This window comes from Cryptomeria japonica, chromosome 3, assembly GCF_030272615.1.
Source record: "Cryptomeria japonica chromosome 3, Sugi_1.0, whole genome shotgun sequence".
In the NCBI taxonomy this organism is placed as follows: Eukaryota; Viridiplantae; Streptophyta; class Pinopsida; order Cupressales; family Cupressaceae; genus Cryptomeria; species Cryptomeria japonica.
The window spans coordinates 839,045,399-839,065,264 of NC_081407.1; the positions used below are offsets into that span (position 1 = coordinate 839,045,399).

At 33.0% G+C, this 19,866-nt stretch overlaps 1 pseudogene; it reads right to left on the reverse strand.

Moving 5' to 3' along the window:
- Positions 1-2,977: 2,977 nt before the first annotated feature.
- On the reverse strand, positions 2,978-3,603 carry LOC131054134 (zinc transporter 3-like; annotated as a pseudogene).
- Between the last annotated feature and the right edge of the window lie 16,263 nt (positions 3,604-19,866).

The window sequence follows — 19,866 nt, forward strand, 5'->3', positions numbered from 1 at the left end:
CATGGTGTTGTAGGTATCCGTGGTTATGGAAATTCCTAAAGACATGTGAATGATCCTACTTGAAGAAGGTTTGTAAATTGTGTACAAAATAAAGATCAAGTCTATGCAATTATTTTCATATGAAATAATAATCTGAATGAAGAGGAGCGTGTACTCATAAAATAATACATGGACAAGAATGTTATTAGTGAACTCCCCAAAAAAGATAATACGAACCTAAAAAGAAGACATAAGTCTTACTATCTGCCCATTATTAAAGATGTTGATTTGGAGGACATGATAAGACCTCCCATTGGTACCTATGATTGTGATTATGTAGAGTATAGCAACAATTCCAAGGGTCTATGGAGTAGTATGCTAGTTATAATAGCCTAGTATTATGCCTTTTTGACATGTTGATACTATGGTGATGGTTAATCCTTTTTGATATTTTGATAGTATGGCAAATGCAACTTAATCTTTTTTGTATTGGTCTTAATGGCAGTAGATTGACATGCAAAAGGGGTTTACATCTTAGACTAATGTAGCATAGCTACTCAATATTTATTTGATTTTTTACTCCATTTCTAATTTAGGAAAACATAAAAGAAACACAATTGAGCCAAGAAATAGGAGTTTCTAGAATATAGACATGATGAATCATAAACTATTCCTTAAAGTATCAAAATTAAATAGACTAGATCTACATCCTATAAACATCCCTTTTATCAAAGGTTTTATAGAAAATAAAAAAATAGGAAACAAAAAAAAAGGAACGAGGGAAAAATTGGTAATCTATCAATATTTACAAACCTAATCACATACAATTGAGATAAGTAAACAACCTTTAATAATTAACTAGATTTTTTCTCAAGTGCAATGAACAAGTAATCTCAAAAAACTAGAATGTAAAAGAAAAGTATTCATGTGGACATATAAGGGTTCAAAATGATGGAATTATAACATATTTTAATGTTCACCTAACCTACACACTCAAACTTTAAAAACTTTATTTAGTCAAAGAGTAAGGGGAAAGTGAACTTTGGGCTTAGCAATTATGGTTCCAAATTCTTATTAGTCTATTATTTGTCAAGGAACTAAAGTCATTAGTGATAAGGTTATAAATACGAGTGGATTAAGAAGTTTAAAAATTGAGGTTCCAAGTTTGTACTAGGGTCTAAAACTTGTGAGGAATGATGGAGCAATGCTCCCAAGCCAAGATCACAAATGCAAGAATTTCCATAGCAAAGAGAATAATAATATTCACTAGGAAAGATGTATTAAGTTGAGATGATAAACTATGTACAATACCTTTCCTTATATAGGCAAGAGTGATAAAAAATAGAGAGTACATAGAGAGACAATTGTCTCAATGAGATATGAGGTTAGGTAGGAGTAGGTAAACTCAACTACTTGACACAAATATCAATGCAACGTAGAAAATATAATATGACAACTAATATTTACCTAAGTGGAACTTAAGCAAGAGTAAATTATATTTACTCTAACAATGTGTTTGATTTTGTTGATATCCTTTGATCATAGTGAAAAATACATAAATCCTAAATCCTTCAAAAGGGCAAAAAAAGAAAAATAGAAAATAAAAAGAATGTGATTGATTTAAATAGTTGCAACTTTTAGAATAAAAAGTGAATTATTAAAATAGTTTCAAATTCCTATTTTAAAAAAAAATTAAAAATAAAGGATAATATTAATTGTTGCAACTTTCTATTTTTCAATAGTTGCAATTTTGTACATCTTTCTATTTTTTTCAAAGTTAACACATGAATGAAATTTAAAGTTCCAACTTTCTATTTCTTTAAAATAACTAAACAATTTAAATGGTTGTAGCTTTATATTTTTTAATAGTTAATCTCCAATTTTATAACATTTGTTTGTTTGATAGCCAATCAGAAACAAAGTAGACAAAATGAAGATGTTTCCATTTAACATATTTAATTTGGTATTGTATCTAATTTTTTTTTTTATTTCCACTATATTAAGCAAAAAATATGGACATGTTTCTAATTTTCATATTAGATGCCTTTTGATTTTAATAATTACAACTTTCTATTTTTTAATTAAAATACAATAACATAATATATTTTAAATGAAATAATCACTTTAATTATGATATCTATCCCTTTTTATAGTTCTTGCATAATACTATTGCATTCATTCAATTTAATTTTTGAATTTATTTACCCAATCAACATGCAGAATTAAAATTTTTAACAACCATTCTATAGTCTAAATCTAATTTCTTATTTAGTATGTCGAAAAAAATTAAAAACCATATATTTAATATAAAACCATTTATTTAATATTTCTTTATTTTGATCAGTTTTAGGAATGAAGTGGGTATTTGTAGAATGTAGAGTAAATTTAAATTCTATTATATTATTATAAATATTATTAAAAACATTTGAATTGCTTTTAAAGATAATATTTAATTATTTTATTTTAAAATCTAGTTTAAATTTAACAAAAACTTTTTGGAAAAAACAATTATCTGTAAAGCAAACTTAATTAAGATAATATTTAATTATTTTAATTTTTAAAATCAAATTTAAATTTAATAAAAACTTAAAAAAAAAAATTATATGTGTTTTGAAAGCTGTTTATAAAGAAAACTTAATTAAAATAATATTTAATTTTTTAATTTTTAAAATCCAATTTAAATTTAATTAAAAAAATTCTAAAAAATAATTATATGTAGTTTTGAATGTTGTTTATAAAGCAGACTTCACATAATATAAAAGGAAAAATGACATTGCCCAATAGATAAGAATATTTGCAACAGTAATATAACACTAATGACAGAAACTTGCTGCATCCCTTGTTACATAAATCTTTCTAAATATAAATATGCCAGTCTACTATTTATACTTATAATAAATTTAATTATTTATACAATTGAATTATTTTCACTTCCATTTTATATGGAATTATCAAAGTTGGAGAAAAAAACAGTGAGTGCAATAGAAATAGTCTAATTTCAGGCCCATATAGCCAGCAAAGCCATGGCCCCTGCTCCAAGGAACAGTGCCGCATAACACCACATTTGAAGACTAAGGTTTTTGCGCATGCGAGGTGTAAGAAAATCCGCAGCTATGAGATCGACCAAAGCCATATATATGAGAATTCCAGAAGAAGCTGCATCAAACAAGCCCTGCACCACCAAAGCAGTCTGGCTGTTTTCATCATAGGAAGAAGATATACCAATGCCCACCGCTATTCCAACTGGTGTTGTAAATGAAAACGCCAATGCCATAAAACCTGCAGCCTTCATTCTGAACCCATTGAGACGAATCCTGCAAATGGAAATTTAGCCCATGGGTTCTCCTTGAGGCATTCGCTGGTTAGAGACTCAAATGCATCTGGTAAAACATGAACAAAACCTGTGGCAAGAATGACTCCTGCTGCAAAGGCCTTTACTATAAAGAATCTGTCCTTATCTAGTCATAGAGCCTTATAGCTCTTCCCAATTGTGGGAAAGCTCACTCCTATTGCGCCAGCTACCAGAATTGATACTAGAGCTCCAATCCTGAGTTTCAAGGCCAGATCCTTGTTAAAACACCCATCTTCTTTAGATGAGCAGATTTTTTCTATATCAGACGACATTATATAGAACAGATGTTTCACTTTGCTATTTGTTGTTGATTGAAATTTAATATCCTGTACCAGCGCTTCTGTTATTGTAAACGTCTGTACCGAGGTCTTACATTCATATCAATATGTATGAGTTAACTGAATTAGCAAGTCCCGTGCGACTTCCAAATCAAAGGACTCTGTGTTGAACTTGGCACCGTTTCTTGCATCCATCGTTGGGCCGGCTACATAATTTCCTAGGTTGTTTGCTAGTTTGCTACTTAATTTCCTCACCATCATTTTTCTACAGCCAGTTTTTGCACAGAGAACCTGAAATCACTCGGAATAAATTGCCCTAGTTATTTCAAGACCAGTTTATTTTTTCTAATGGGTACAAATGTCACTCGCCATTATATATTTGCAGTCACTTTAAATTCACTGTTCTGAACGCTATCCTTCTCCTATTTATAGCTTTTTAATTAATAAAAAGCATGGCAAGTATCCTAAGAGCTCCCAGCTAGTCTTTTGTTTTTATTTGTGAATGCATATGTATTGAATCGCCATTAATTCTGTTCTTCCTGCCAAATAGATTGCAATGTTGAGTGTTATATGGAGACAAAATGGACATGTTTTCATTTAGAAGATTTAATTTTGTATTGGATTTGACTCTTTTTTAATTTCTATAATATAATGTTAAAAAATATTGGCATGTTCTAAAATTTCATATTGTATGTGATTTGATTTTGATAATTGCAACTTTCTATTTTTAACTAAAATATAATGGCATATTAATTTTTTAAATAGAGTAATAGACAAATCAAATAATTATCTTAATAATTATAGATCTATTAGTGTTTTTTTTAATACATGAGCATGTTTCTAATTTTCATATTAGATGTGATTTGATTTTAATAATTGCAATTTTCTATTTTTTAAATTAAAATATAACAACATAATAAAATTTTAAATGAAATAATGGACAAATAAAATAATTACCTTAATAATGACATCTATGAACATTTTTTACATAAACTTTTCCAAATATAAATAAGCTAGCTGTAAATCTTTATAATTTGAATATTACTTATTATTTTGTAAAAATCTCATTTTCTTGTAGTGAGTTGCTAAGAGGCAACCCTTCATTGGGATCTTAAGAGGCATGAGTTCCTAAAAAGTAGATAGGGAGGACATCATAAGCTTTATTAGAAGGTACCTCAAAAGTTAATACCACTTCTACTAATGCAATACTAGCTTACTTAAAAGGGTATTGAATTATTCTCATTGTTGCGCTCGTGATAAATCAGCAAGATCTAAATTTTTCTCATGTCATAAATTAAGGCCAAAGAATCATGTCTTTCATTCTAATTGTTTCCATTTCTTTTAATTTAAACATGATAAACTACTCATTATTATGTTTATATATAATAACTCATAAACAGAAGGGGATGCTATACATGGCCCTTTTCTTTTTCTTTATGTCATATTGCATATTTAAGGAATTATCTTAGTGAATGTACTCAATCACAAGGAACATTTTAGCATTAATCGTTAAAAAATATCCTTCCTCCTTTGCATAATTTAGACCTATTGCCTTATGTAAAACAGTCTATAAAATGTTTACTATTATAATAGCTCTTAGATTACATCCTATTATAATTTAACTAATAATATTTGAAAATCAAGGGAGCTTCATTTCTATTTAGGAGGCTTTGTATGAGTCTTTTTTTTATCAAATCAAGTGTAGAAGGGCTCCAATCCATTACACATCTAAATAAAAAATCATAGCAAGAAAAATCAAGGGCTTGGAGATGAAGCCCACCACCAATAGTAATAATTTTTTTATAAACAATACAACATAACAACATACTAGGAAAGTTCAGAAATAGTAGCCTAAGGATAGCTACAAATAAAAAAACAAGACAAAGAAAAAACAAAAGGGACACTAAAAAATGTAACTCCATCCTTCAAGCATCAACTTCGGCTCAGACTCCTAGGTGGAGGAGGCACTGGTCTTCTTTCTTTTGGTTTTCTCCTCCTTGATTCTCATGTGAACATTCAAGTCTTTTTCCTCTTCTCTATCATTCTATCAACTATCACCACCCTCATAACCATCCTCTAAATCAAATTCTTATTGATAGTACTAAATTTAGGCTTTAATTTTCATTCTCAAGGTGTCTAAAGAAGTCTCCATTCCTTTCACACTTGAGGCAATTTTGAAAGGTTTGTAAATTATCGACCCTAGTGCTCAAGTTCTATAGCTCCATGACCAACACATGTCAATGTGAGTAGCTTATCATGTTCCAATTGAATACTTTGATAGTTAATGTTTAAGTATATAAAGGTACTTATTATCTCATCTTATTGGTTAAAAAATATTGAATATTACCATATTTGGAGCATTATGACCAAGATATATCAAATTCAAAAACTTATCGATTACTTTTATGATGCCTACATATTGACTTGATTCATTTTTTAATAGTTTATCATTGCGTGAATAATCTATGCTATGTCTAAATAATTTGATTGATGCTTTGTATGCTTAGTATTTATTTGTCTTTCTTTTATATGGTTGGTTTTAGCCAATGTGGGATGGGTGTTATATGAAGAAAAAATGAACACGTTTCCATTTAGAATATTTAATTTTGTATTGGATTTGCCCTTTTTTTATATGAAAAAAAAATGTGCATGTTCCAAATTTTTATATTGGATGTGATTTGATTTGATTGGATATGATTTGATTCGATTTTAATGATTGCTCCAGAAGAGAAAATCAATTCTTGGGTGGCATAGTTAAAAGAAATTGTTGAGGAGCTAGGGCCAAAGCCTCTGGAAGTGTCAGTTTGGTTCCCCCATGTTCCCCTCCCCCAGTTCACCTATGAAGTAGTCTTCGATAGTGGCATGATCATCTTGAGTGTAGATTCAGTGCTTGCTCCTTCTGGTTCGGGCCATGGCTCTGTTGTCCCTTCTTCGCAAGCTCCCGCGTCTTGAGATAGGTGTTTTATCTTTGGTTTTTTATTACTTCTTCTGGTCATTCAAATGTGACCTCTATATTTTTTTTCTTACCCGTAGATGTTGTTTCCAAACATTTAGCTTGACTTTGGTTACTCTTGCATTGGTTGGGCAATTCTTTGGTTTGTCTCCTCCTATTTTGGCATTCTTAGTTTCTTCTATGTTTAATACTTATTTTATTTTAATATATTTTGGCTATAGCCCCTTATCGAAAAAAACTAAAAATCGCAAAATTCTATTTATGAATTTATTTAATAATTAGGAGGATGTTATGAAAATATTTAATAATTAAAAATTATTAAATATCTCCATATAAGAGAATTAAATGGAAGAACAAAAAAAATTAAAAAAGTAGGAAATATCCTCACATGAGAGGATACATAGAGATAATTAATAAACATGAATTATTAATTATCTCCTCACACAAAGTAGATAAAAATAAATTAATAAATAAAATTTATTAATTCTTTATTTTGGAGGAAGATAAATATGATAAATTAATAAAAAATAATTTATTAATTTATTGCTTATATTTATGAATTATTTAATTAAATAAAATAAATTTATTTAATTAATGGACTAATGGGACAAATAAATAAATTATTAAATTAATTTTTTTAGGACTTAGAAGAATTGTTAGGAAAAGAGGGTTTAATTAATTAATTAAACCTAAGAGGTAATATGCCTAAAATATGTTAAAAAATAGGAGACAATGTGTTGACCATTTTTTAGTGTCTACAATTACAACTTTCTATTTTTCAATATTTGCAATTTTGTACATCCTTTTAAAAAAAAAAAAAAGTTAAAATACATGAATGAAATTAAAAGTTCCAACTTTCTATTTCTTTAAAATAACTAAATAAATCTAATAGTTGCAAGTTTATATTTTTTAATAGTTGCAAGTTTGTATATCAATCTTCAATTTTATAACATGATAATTTTGTTTGTTTGATAGCCAATAGTAAACAAAGTAGACAAAATGGATATGTTTCCATTTAACATATTTAATTTGGTATTGTATTTAATTTGTTTTTATTTCTAGTATATTAAGCAAAAAAAAATATGAACATGTTTCTAATTTTCATATTAGATGTGATTTGATTTTAATAACTACTACTTTTAATTTGTTTATATTTTCACCATATTAAGCGAAAAATATGATCATGTTTCTAATTTTCATATTAGATGCCATTTGATTTTCATAATTATAACTTTCTATTTTTTAATTAAAATACAATAACATAATATTTTTTAAATGAAATAATTACTTTAATAATGATATATAGCTCTTCTTATAGCTCCTCCCAAGAATACTATTGCATTCATTCAAGTTAATTTTTGAATTGATTTACCCCATCAACATGGATAATTAAATTTTTTTAAATCCTTTTAATTATTAAATCTATTCATAAAATCCTCCTATTTTTAAAATTATAGGTATGCTAGTTACGTCTACAAGGGTAACCTTCAATGGCAACACTATAGGAGCACATTGGTGTAAGAAAAATAAAATAGAAAGTGATTAATTTAAACAGTTGCAACTTTTAAAATAAAAAGTGAATGATTTTATAGTTGCAACTCATTTTTTCAATAATTACAACGTTTTACATCTTTCTATTTTCTTAAAATTAAAATAAATTACTGGATTTAAAAGTTACAACTTTCTATTTTTAAAATATGACTTCATTTAGACCAATATTCAATTTGAAATGAGGAGAGCAGGAGGTGAGGTGGGAGTGAGGATTTCAAGAGATTTTGATGGCAAAGATGATGATGATGGTTGGATTGTTTTCCTTAGGTTGCGCTTGGATGTTGGGCTGCGCTTTGTAGTCTGATCGCTCTGCGGTTGGAGTGTTTGGATGGGGGCACCTTGGGCTAGGACTTAGGAGGATGTTGCTGGTGAAGGGGTTGTCAGAGTTTAAGATGGGGTTGAGGGTTGTGGGGGATGTGCTAAGGTTTTCCCCTTTCCCTTTCTCTACTTCATTTTTTCCATTGTTAGCGGGGGCTCTCTTTCCTGTCTCCCTTCTATGTTCATGGTGGTTATTCTTTCCTCATTTGGGGCTGCTTTTGATGGCTCTCTGTTTGTGGAGACAACCACATTTGGCCTAATTTTCTTCCTTACAACTGGTTTGGTTCGTGGGTAGAGCGGGTGGGTTGCATTTGGGCTTTCTTTTGCTACTTCTACCATCATTTTGGAAGATACTTCCGACCTAGTAATGTGGCTGTTTTTTATAAGGTGCTCTCTATTTTTTGAGGAATCTAGGCTTGATGTGTTTTGCGGGGTATGGTAACCTTTTCTCTGATATGGGTTATCCTCCTTATCTTTCTTTTTTGGATCCCTTTGTTGTGGTCCCTTGGGTGTTGTTTGGTGCACCCTTTCTATGGGCGGTTTTGAATATTTTTATCCCTATTGGCCCTTGGGTTGGCTTCTCTTTTTTTCTTTGTTTTTTTCCTCAGCATCTCTGGTTTTATCTGGATTTTCCTATAGAGGTGGCCCTATCTTCTTTAGAGGTGAAGATGGATGGTGTTAGAGATGACCTATCTTCTATTGAGGTGAAGGTGGATGCTGTAGTTGAGACTGGGAAATACTGTTGGGAAGATGATGATGTGTTGTCTCTTGATTATTTGGGAGCACAGACTGGTATTCATGCAGATTGCCTTCCTTATTATCATGTTGAGGTGGAGAGGATGGAGGGTATGATTTTCTCATTGACGTTCTTCCTCAAGTTTAAGGTTAAGGGAGACTTGTTAAAACCCTATGTCCCTATATCCTAGATTGTGCTTTCAGGAAGAGATGTTGTTGTCTGGGCCTTGATAAGTTGTGGGAGCCTTGCAAAAACCACTCTCAAGGTTGAGGGATCCTAGAAAAACCCCATTTTTTAATTTCTTTCAGGGAATGACTAGATACGAGCAGTTTTGAAGGGCCCAGTTTGGTTAGTATTTGTTTTTGGTTAGGTTTAGGTTTTGTGTATTCTTGTGGCTTGAAGTTTTTATTACAGGTTATGGAAGCCTGAGAAAACCCTTCTTGTTGGCTGAGAGTGCCTGAAAAAACCCTCATTCTTGGTTTGTTGAGGTCTATTGTTTGCTGACTTAGACCCTCTACTTGGGTCAGCTTGTTTTGTAATGTTTCACCCTTGAAATTTGGCGGGTGTTTGACTGGTTGTGGCTACTTTGTATTGTTGTTTATGCTTTGTGCAGCCTTTGGTTTTTGAATTTTGGATGCTCGTAAGTCTAGAAGGTTTCAGGTCCTTTCTAAAACCTATTGATTGCTACCAAGTATTCCAGTCCATTAATTGATGACAGTTCTTTGATTGTAAGCGTTTCGGGGCCCCTTCAAAACCCGTTTTATCCTAATAAATTTTTTTCTATTTTTTAAATATCTAATTGAATTTGAATAGTTACAAATTTCTTGCAACTTTGTATATCAATCTCCAATATTTCAACAAAACAGAAAAAATGAACATGTTTCCTTTTAAAAAATTTAATTTTATATTAGATTTAACTTGTTTTTAAGTTCTACTATATGAAAAAAATTCTTTCAAATTTTCATAAAAATGTTCACCAAACATACACATGAACATTAAACATTTCATTTAGTCAAAGAGTAGAGGGAAAGTGAATTTGGGATTTAGCACTTGTGGATCTAAATTCTTATCAAACTATATTATTTGTTAAGGAACTTAATCCATTTGCTACAAGAATAGAAACAAGAGTGAACTAAGAACTTAGAAACTTAAAGTTCTAAGTTTGTACACGGTTTAAAATATGTGAAACTTAAATTTCTAAGTTTGTACATGATTTAAAATCTGCGAGGAACAATATATGCATTTGAATTTGTTAAAAGCTTGGGATGGTAATGAAAAACATAGAAATCCTAAACCTTTCAAAAATAAAAAGTTAGAAAAAAGGAAAAAAAATATTAGAGGTAAAATAATGTATAGTACCAAAAGGAAAAATAATAATAGGGAAAGGGAGTCCTTAGAGTTATGAAAATCAAAAGGCAGATTGTGTGTGTATGGGTCAAACAATATTGATTATCTTTTACATCTAATTTGATATCAATGTTAGTGACTCTATTTATGGCCCTTTGAGTAGTAAGTCTTCTTATGTTACCCTATGTAGTGTATGAGACCTTGTGTAAGTGGAAATAAATTATGATATGTTTTCTAATGTAAAAAAATGTTCATCCAATTTTTATTCATTGATATCTTAAGTTAAATCTTATGATATTGCAAAATAAATGTTAACTAATATAAATGATATTTCTATATTATCTATTCTAGAAGTAAATATTCTTAATTCTTTTATTTAATTTTAATAATTTTATTTTTATAGTGAATCTCAATTAATTAATCTAAATTATTTATGTAATACGTCTATTCAATCAGTCTAATTATTTATGTAATTTAATTATTATGCTCGAAGCTATTATACTCATATATGGATGCAAAAATGTCCATCAATAAAAATTAAAAGAATTTAATTTGACGTGTTTGTGACACTTAAAAACATGAAAAATTAAAAATCAATTTATAATTATTTATAATTTTATATTATTTTATCTTCACTTCCACGTCTCAACTCCCACACACTTTGAGTTTAACTGGTCAATCAATTTTGTTTATCTCCATCTTCATTATGTAATTAGTTAACTTTGTAATTATCTCAATTATTTCATTTCATCAATCTTCTCATCTACTTTTTTTCTAAACAATAAAGACAGGTGCCACGTAGTGGCTACTTGTCGTTTGGATTTGTAATACTAATTGAGTATTCTTTTTTGCAAACAATTAGCAAATAGAAGAGATTAATAATTTTGCAACCGTAACTTTAATTGAATCCTAACCCTAATTAAGTTGTAATATTATATGAACCCTAACTATAATACTAATTGAATGTTAATTATAAATTTAATTGAATCCTAAATTTAATGCATACTAATACCTAACCTAAATTGAACACTAAACTTAACCCTTACCCTAGCCCTATTTTAACTCTAATAAAAGTTGTGTCTCTAATTTCAATTATCTCTAATCTTAATTCAATTGTATTCCTAACCTTTTGAGTCCTAACTATAATTTAGCCTGAACCCTAAATCAAAAGTTTTACGTATAAGCCTAATTGATTTTTAACTCTAACCGCAACTTAACTTTATACCTAACCCTTACCCTAATTAAATCCTTACCCTAACCATGTTTGAACTATAACCATAATTTAATCCAAACTCAGAAATTTCTTTTATAATTTTAATTAAACACTAATTTAATCATAGTCCTAGTCCTAATTGAACCCCACTCCTAATTAAACTCTAACACTAAGCTAAGCTATAAATCTAATCCTAATTGAACTATAATCCTAACCTTATTTGTAGTAGCAATTGAATATGTTATTTTGCAAACAATTAGCAAATAGAAGATATTAATAATTTATACTGTATTAATTATAATGAATGAATAGGTAATAGAAGAACTCAATCAAACTAGTACATATAAATGTAGTAAATAAATGAGAGGTTTAGAAAAGCTATTAATTTTATAAATTTATGTAAACAATATTTAATTCTTTTTAATTAAGAATACTATGACTCTTCTAAACTTTAATATCTATCTAAGAATGTGATTAGTGAACAAATCATAAATCATAAATCATAAATCATACTTAAATAGTAATAAAGAAAATTTAAATATTTATTTAAATTATATTTTATTAATATTCATTATATTATTTAAGATACGAGAATGAGAAAAGTATTTTATTTAAATTATATTTTATTAATATTCATTATATTATTTTTCTACTAATACTCAATGAATTATTTTTTTAAACATTATTATTTCGTATTGTCTTACATTAATATTTATTCAATGAAACATTTTATTTGTATTATTAAAATGTCAATTTTAGATTATTGATGTTATAATTATTAGTATTAATTTTTATTATTCTAATTGCTAATATATTATATTGTTGACTTATTATATTATTATCAATATTAATACTTTAATTATTAGAATATTTTAATTTTAAACATTGTAAATTACTAAGTAATAATTTTTAATGACTATATTAATAGTGTTTTATATTATATCTAAGGGGTTGAGCTTAACTGGTTAAAACACTGGGTTCTCACTATGGAGACCCAAGTTCAATTCCCAATAGGAACATTTGAAGTGGAATTCTAAGTTGTGACTCTTGGCCTTCCATAGGATGGGGAAGGTCTTGGGGTCAATCTAATCAAACATAATAATAATAATAATTCAAAGATATGTAATGGGGATGGGGCCCCCTACTGTGTCCCCACTGGTTCATAGCTCCAGTCAAAAGCTATTTAGGCTTTGGCCAATTATCGATAAAAATAAAATAAAAAATAGTGTTTTATATTATATTATGTTAGTATTCTAGGGCAAGTGCAAGGTAATGAGTCACAAATTCGTAGAAGTCCGCGCGTTGGAAAACACACTCTTATAAACAGGGGCCTGTTTTCAAAAAATGGGGGCCCGTTTATGCTTTGAGCTACCAAGCTGAAAGGTAATGGGGGTCCGAAGCAAAACTAAACGGGCCCTTGTTTTGTTCTAAAATGGGGGCCTGCTTTTAAACAAAACAGGCCCCCGTTTTGAAATCACATTTTTCCTTTTTTTTCCACAAGTCGCCCTTGTTTGAAAACGGGGGCCCGTTTTGTGGAAGTTGATTCCACAACCCGCCACTTGGCTCAGGATTAGGCCCGGGATAGGCTTGGGATGGCCACACCTGAGACATGGACCTGCAAATTCAAATCTCCATGAATGAAAGCACAAATATGAACTTCTGAAATAGTTTACATGCCTCTAATTAGAGAATTTTAATACGAAATTAAAACCCATTTTAGATTATACTATGTAGATTCTAAATATGTAAATTTATTTAAAAATTGATTATTTTAACTATTTTTCATTTAATTTATACTAAATCGGGTCCATAAATTTGAAATATTAACTAATTTTGTTAATTTAATAACTTTTTTTATTTTAAAGAATTTTGGAAAAAAAATTATATGTCATCAATCTACACAAAATCCTTTTGTATTTAAAAAAAAAATCCAAAAATGTTAAGTTTACATCAAATTATGTGAGTCGTACACGTCAATTTTTAAAAAGATAATTACGGTCATTAAAAAATTAAATAAAAAAAAAATATTAGAAAAAAAAAAGACAGAAAAATATGCTCATCAATCTTCTGTGTGTTACAAACCATTTCCCAAAATGGTTTGAGAAAATAATTTTAATTGTGTCAAAAAGTGTGGGTCGTACACATGCATGGTATGGTCCTGAAACAGGCATTTTTAAAACATAGTTTTCAGAACTCCATTCAAAAAGTTATTTTTTATTATGTGGGTATTAAAATAAATTACATATTTGGAAAGTACACTCAGAGGGCTATCTTTTATATTACTGACTTTTTCCAAGATTCAATCTCTAAGTATTTCAAAATTTAAGCTCAAATGAGACAAAATCTGAAAATCAGGGAAAAAGTGGACTCATCTTCTTGCACTAACCCTCTATTATTGTTTTAATCTTGTAATGTTTTTTATTATAAAGCAGCCAAAATTGAGGGCTGACCCGAAAAAAATAGAAAAAAGCACTACCAACACATACACTGCAGACAAGCGACAGTCAGCCAATCCTTACTCTAGTAATAAAAAACAAAACTGCCCGCCGCTATTGGATAACTCGAGATCGAAACCAATCTTGTCCAACAAGTGCCATAAACAACAGTAAACCATCATAATGTTAATACTATAAAAACTGTTAACAGTAGCAATATTACCATGGAACCAGACGTTCCAGCGATAAAAACTATAGCAAAAAGGAAGAGAACCAACCATACAACCTAATTATCAGCGCCCATGTTCTTAGAGAGAATAAGCCCGATCCATTCATCTGCTAGGAATTGGAAAAATTCCTTAGTGGTGTCGCTTTCAAGCCCGTCCGGATCAGCCTTATCCTGGTGGACCAAGCACAGAGAGGTAGCCAATGAGTGCATCACTTTGACAACGAATTTCCCAATTTTGTTGACATAGGACTCCAGGTGCTCCAGCTTTTTCTTAACACCATTTAAATCTTCAGAGATAGCCCTGCAACCTGAACACTACACCGCCTCTTCATTCTCCCCTTCTTTAGTAGCAGTCTTCCCGCCATCAAAATGTCTTCCATCCCCCTCAGAGGTGTGGGGCAGGGGAGTGTTAGAATGAGGGGAGGTGTTCTTGATATCCTCCTTGATGGTCTCCAAGTTGGGGATGTTAGTGCCCAAATTGGAGGAATTCCAGCCCTCCGTAGCCTCCATTTCCTCCTCCCCCTTCTCACTTTCCGCTTTCTCATAATCATCCTATTCTTCATTAGCATAATTCTTTCTCACAACGATTTGCTTCATCTGGGGTTTGTTTCTATGGGATCTACATGGGGTGATACCATCCTTCACATCAGACTCAACAGGGAGGATTTTGGGCTCCTCTCTAGGTTTCTTGGAGGTGGGTTGCTTTTATTTTTTTCCCCAATTTTGAGGGGGCAGGGGGGCCTTGGTTAGGGGATTGACAAGGTGTCATCAAATTTTTTGAAAACTTTTTGAGGCCTTTTTTAGAGCCTTCAAGGGGACCCAGAATGGAGGGGGTGGGTTGAACCGAGATAGGTTTAGGGGGGAAAAGGGCCTTGTGAAAATTTTAAAGCCTAAACATCAGCCCCTGGTGGGGGATGGTAAAATTACCCTCAAGAGTATGCAACAGAAAGAAAGGAAAACAAATGGTGTCATGGTTGCGAAAATGATTGAGTAGTGGGAAGTGATAATAATAGAACACACCATACCTTCCCTCAAGGGTGAAGTATTTCATTATGATTTTGCAAACCTGATCCCATGAGTAGGGTAAAGATTCCCTATTGAAATCCCCATGCATTCTGGTTGGTTCCTCGCCCTTTTTGAAGAAGCAGTTCATGGTGTTTTCGTTCGCAACCCTGTTGGTTTTCTTCCATTTCCCGCCTTCAGTAGAGAGACTCGTAGCCTAGGCAATAACTTCCTCACTAATTTCAAACGAAATGTCCTTCATGACCACCCTCCTGTCCTTCCAACTATTGACAAATTGCATGGAGAGGTTTTCATCGAATCCCTTCATGGCTTCCATGAACTGGATGATTCCTCCTTCTTTAGCATACATCCAAATGCACGGGTCATTGCAAAAATAGTCATCAATAATGTTCAATTCCACCCAGACTAAATCCACTCCCATGATAGCTTCCTCCAGAGTGAAGTTGAGATGTATCGCAAGCCTGAAAAGAGAAATGTAGAGGGGAAAACCAAAGTTGGAGTTAAGAGAAAACAACTGGAAATTAGCCAAAATATTGTGCAAGGTGTAATAAAAGGCATGCGTTCGCCAGCTCTGGGAAGCATGCGAAGGGACACCTCTTGATATCTCTGTCAACTTACAAAGATCATCATTATGGAAAGTTCTTAGTTTCCAGTTAAGGTAATAATTAGAGTCCTTATTGTGATTAATGATCAAAACTTGGCACTCCAACCCATCGGCAATGCAGAAATAGGTGGCCAACCAAGTCAGAATCTGGCAGAGAAGGTGGGGACCATGAGAAGCCAGCATGGAAAAGTCCACCCAATTTAAATTTAAATTTCCCGCCAGCAGCGTAGCATAGCAGCAGGCCCAAAGTAACCTATTGAGAAGAAGGATGTGGTACTTCATTGATGGATAGAGGCGATTTGTTCATTCCCAATAAGATTCTTCTTCTTGTCAGTGAGAGAATCCCTCTCTCTATAGATATACTGAATTTGAAATTCCTCTAGCTAGACTATCATGGACCAGATGTCCTTGATGACATTGTTGATCCTCAAGCTGATCCTTGAAACTCCTTTAGTGGCCTCAATAATTAGTTTAGAGTCCCCTTCAATGATCAGTCTTTTGACATTGATGCCAAGAGCCAGCTTAAGCCCCCAAAAGAGAGCAAGGGCTTCAGCCATGTTGCTCGAGACAGAGTCAAAATTCCCTGCATAGGTCAAAACCAGGTTGCCCAAGTTGTCCCTGATAATTTCGCCCCCTGCTGCTGAACCACTACAAGCAACACCATCAAATTCAAGCTTGAGCCAGGGAGGGGGGGGGGAGGTGTTGACCATCTGGTATTAAGCCTCTCCATCATTTTTGAATTGTCATATCGAAGGAAGCTATCTGGCAAATTCCAAGTTTTAATCCACCTCTGATCCAAAGCCATAGGGGCAGAATGTGGAGTTTTCCACTTGATGATGAGGGCTTTCTCCCTGAGGTACTTTTCAACTATGTTAGTCACCGTGTCAACCAAGTTGTTGGTGTCATGGAAGATTCTATTATTTATTTCCTTCCAGATATGCCAATAGACATGGGGAGGAATGAGTCTCCAAAAAAGTCTAACTGGCGGGTGTGCAGAGGGGCATTTTCAGTTGCTGATAAACTGCTACAAGTCTTCCAAGAATGTCCAAGCCAAATTAAATTTCTATAGAACTTTGTACCAAACCCTGGAAGCGAAGGGGCAATGAATAAAGAGGTAATTTACTCTTTCCTCAACACAATTACACATAACACATTTGTTGGCAAGTGTAAATCTCCTCCTCTTCAAATTATCAATTGTAAGGATCTTCCCGTGAAGGTCCGTCCACCAGAAGAAGTTAATTTTAGGGATGAGCTGAGAGTTTCAAAATTCTTTCCAACTGTAGTTATCATTGAAGGAGGCAACCAAGAGATCGTAGGCCGATTTAACACTGAAAGACCCTGAGGGGTTTATGGTCCAAACAAGTTTATCAGTGTGAGTGAAACAAGGGATCCTGATCCCCTTAAGAAGGGATTGCAGCTCTTCAGCCAAATGAATCCATTAAGGGGTATTTCCTAGACTATCAGCAAGCCTTAACCAACAGTGGGAGGGAGAGATGTAGTTTATCACAAGGGATCCAAACAAATCCTTGAGAGTGACCATGAGGCAACTGAACTGGGAAGAGGTAAGGGGTTTGTCGCCAATCCAATTGTCCTCCCAAAATCTAATTTTCTCACCATTACCAACTTGCCACTTTAGACCTCGCTTGAGAAGTTTCCTGTTCTTAATAAAGTTGTTCCATATTTTAGACCCAGGAGGGAGCTCATTGGAAGAGAGGAGGGAGGGGAGGGGGGTGTGATTGAAGTAATTAGCCATCATAATCATGCTCCAGTCAGTTTTTCCCTTCATAAGGATCCATCCAATTTAGGTCAACAAGGCCTTATTCAGATAAGAGATTTTTCTAATCCCAAGGCCACCCATGACCTTCGATTTGCACACCTTCTCCCAGTTGACTAAGCTGATTTTGGCCTTCTCCTCCAATCCCGTCCACATAAATATTCTTTGGATTCTCTCGAGTTTCCTAGCCATAGAAAATGAAATCTTGAAGAGAGAGAGAAAGAAGACAGGAACACCTTGAAGAGAGGCCGACAGGAGCTGCAGTTTACCCACACTACTTAGAGTTTTTCCAGTCCATCCAACAAGTTTCTTTTGCATTATTTCTAAGATTGATTCCCAAAAGTGGGAGGTGACCTCCTTGATAGTGAGGGGGAGACCCAAGTAGGAATCATGGAGATCAGTAGCACTACATCCAAGGATTTGCATAGGTTTACCTTGGAGAATTCTGTCCGTGTTAAAGAAATAAACCTTACTCTTGCAATAGTTAATCAGTTGACCAAAGGCAAGGGCATACTCTTCTAGTAGATGTTTCCATTCTTTAGCCTCTATCACAGACGATAGGCCAAAAAGGAAGTTGTCATCCATAAATTGCTGCATAACCATAGGAGAGAGGGTGGAAGCAACTTTTACTCCCGAGATTCTATTGGTCCTGATCAGATTGGACAAATTCCTACTCAAGACTTTAGCTACCATAATGAATAAATAAGGTGAGAGAGGGTCTCCCTATCTTAGCCCCTTCCCAGCCTTAAAGAAGCCCCACGGGGTGCCATTGACTATCACCAAATAGTGAACACTTTCGACCACCACCCTGATAATATTGATAAATATTTCCTAGAAACCCATCTTAGAAAGGACCCCATACAAGAATTTCCAATTAACTTTATCATAAGCCTTAGAGATGTCAAGTTTGAGAGCCATACCTGGGTTGCTACTTTTCTCCACAGAGTGAATGATCTCATGGGTAGTAATGACAACATTAAGAATCTGCCTGCCTAGAACAAAGCCTCTTTGAGAGGGACTGATGCATTTATCAAGGAGGGGTTTTATTCTGTTGACAACAACTTTAGAGAAAATTTAATAGATTGAGTTACATAGGCTGATGGGCGATAGTCAGTCATGAGTTTTGGGTCAGGAACTTTGGGCACCAAAACAATGAAAGTGTTATTCAATTTCTTCAGAAGTTTACTAGGGTGAATGAAGTCCCTGGTAGCTTTAGTTAGATCATACTTCATAGTTTCCCAGAAAACCTAGAAAAAAGCAGGGGGGAAGTTGTCAGTACCAAGGGCCTTAAAGGAAACCATAGAAAAAACCACTTCTTTAACTTCTTCTTTAGACACACGACTTATCAGCAGCTCATTATCAACCTCATCCAGGACTTGAGGGATGAGACTAAGGAGTTTATCACTGATCTCAGTAGGTTCCCTGACCCTATCATTTGTGTAGGCATTAGCAAAGTGAAGGGAAGCCCGTTGACTAATTTCATTATTCCCCACCACTTCCTCATTTTTTTTATTGAGAATGGAATGGATAGTGTTCCCCCTTTTATGCTTTGATGTCGATTTGTGAAAGAAGGGGGTGTTCTTGTCCCCCTCAGTTAACCATTGGATCCTGGATATTTGCTTCCAGTAAATTTCTTCTAGATTCATGATTTCTTTCCATTTACATCTCCATCCCTCCTCTATATGTGTGTCTATAGAGGAAGTCCCCTATGCAATGGTCCTTTGGAGATGGTCCAAATTGGTTTCAGCCTCCTTTTTTCTCCTAAAGATATCCCCAAAGGAAGAAAGACTCCAAGCTTTCACCTCCTTTTTGACAATTTCCAACTTTTTAGAAATTTTGAACATAGCCGTACCTTGAAGAGGGGAGTTCCACCAGTTTTGTATGCATTGTCTGAAGTCTGGATGGGAGTGCCACATGATCTCATACCTGAAGGGTGAGGGACCGGAGGTCAACTTTTCAACCCAAGAGAGAAGGATTGGGGAGTGGTCAGAGATAGTGTGCGGGAGAGACAAGAGCGAGGAATTGATTCCAATGTTCCACTTGGCAGAGATCAGAAACCTATCCAGCCTGACCT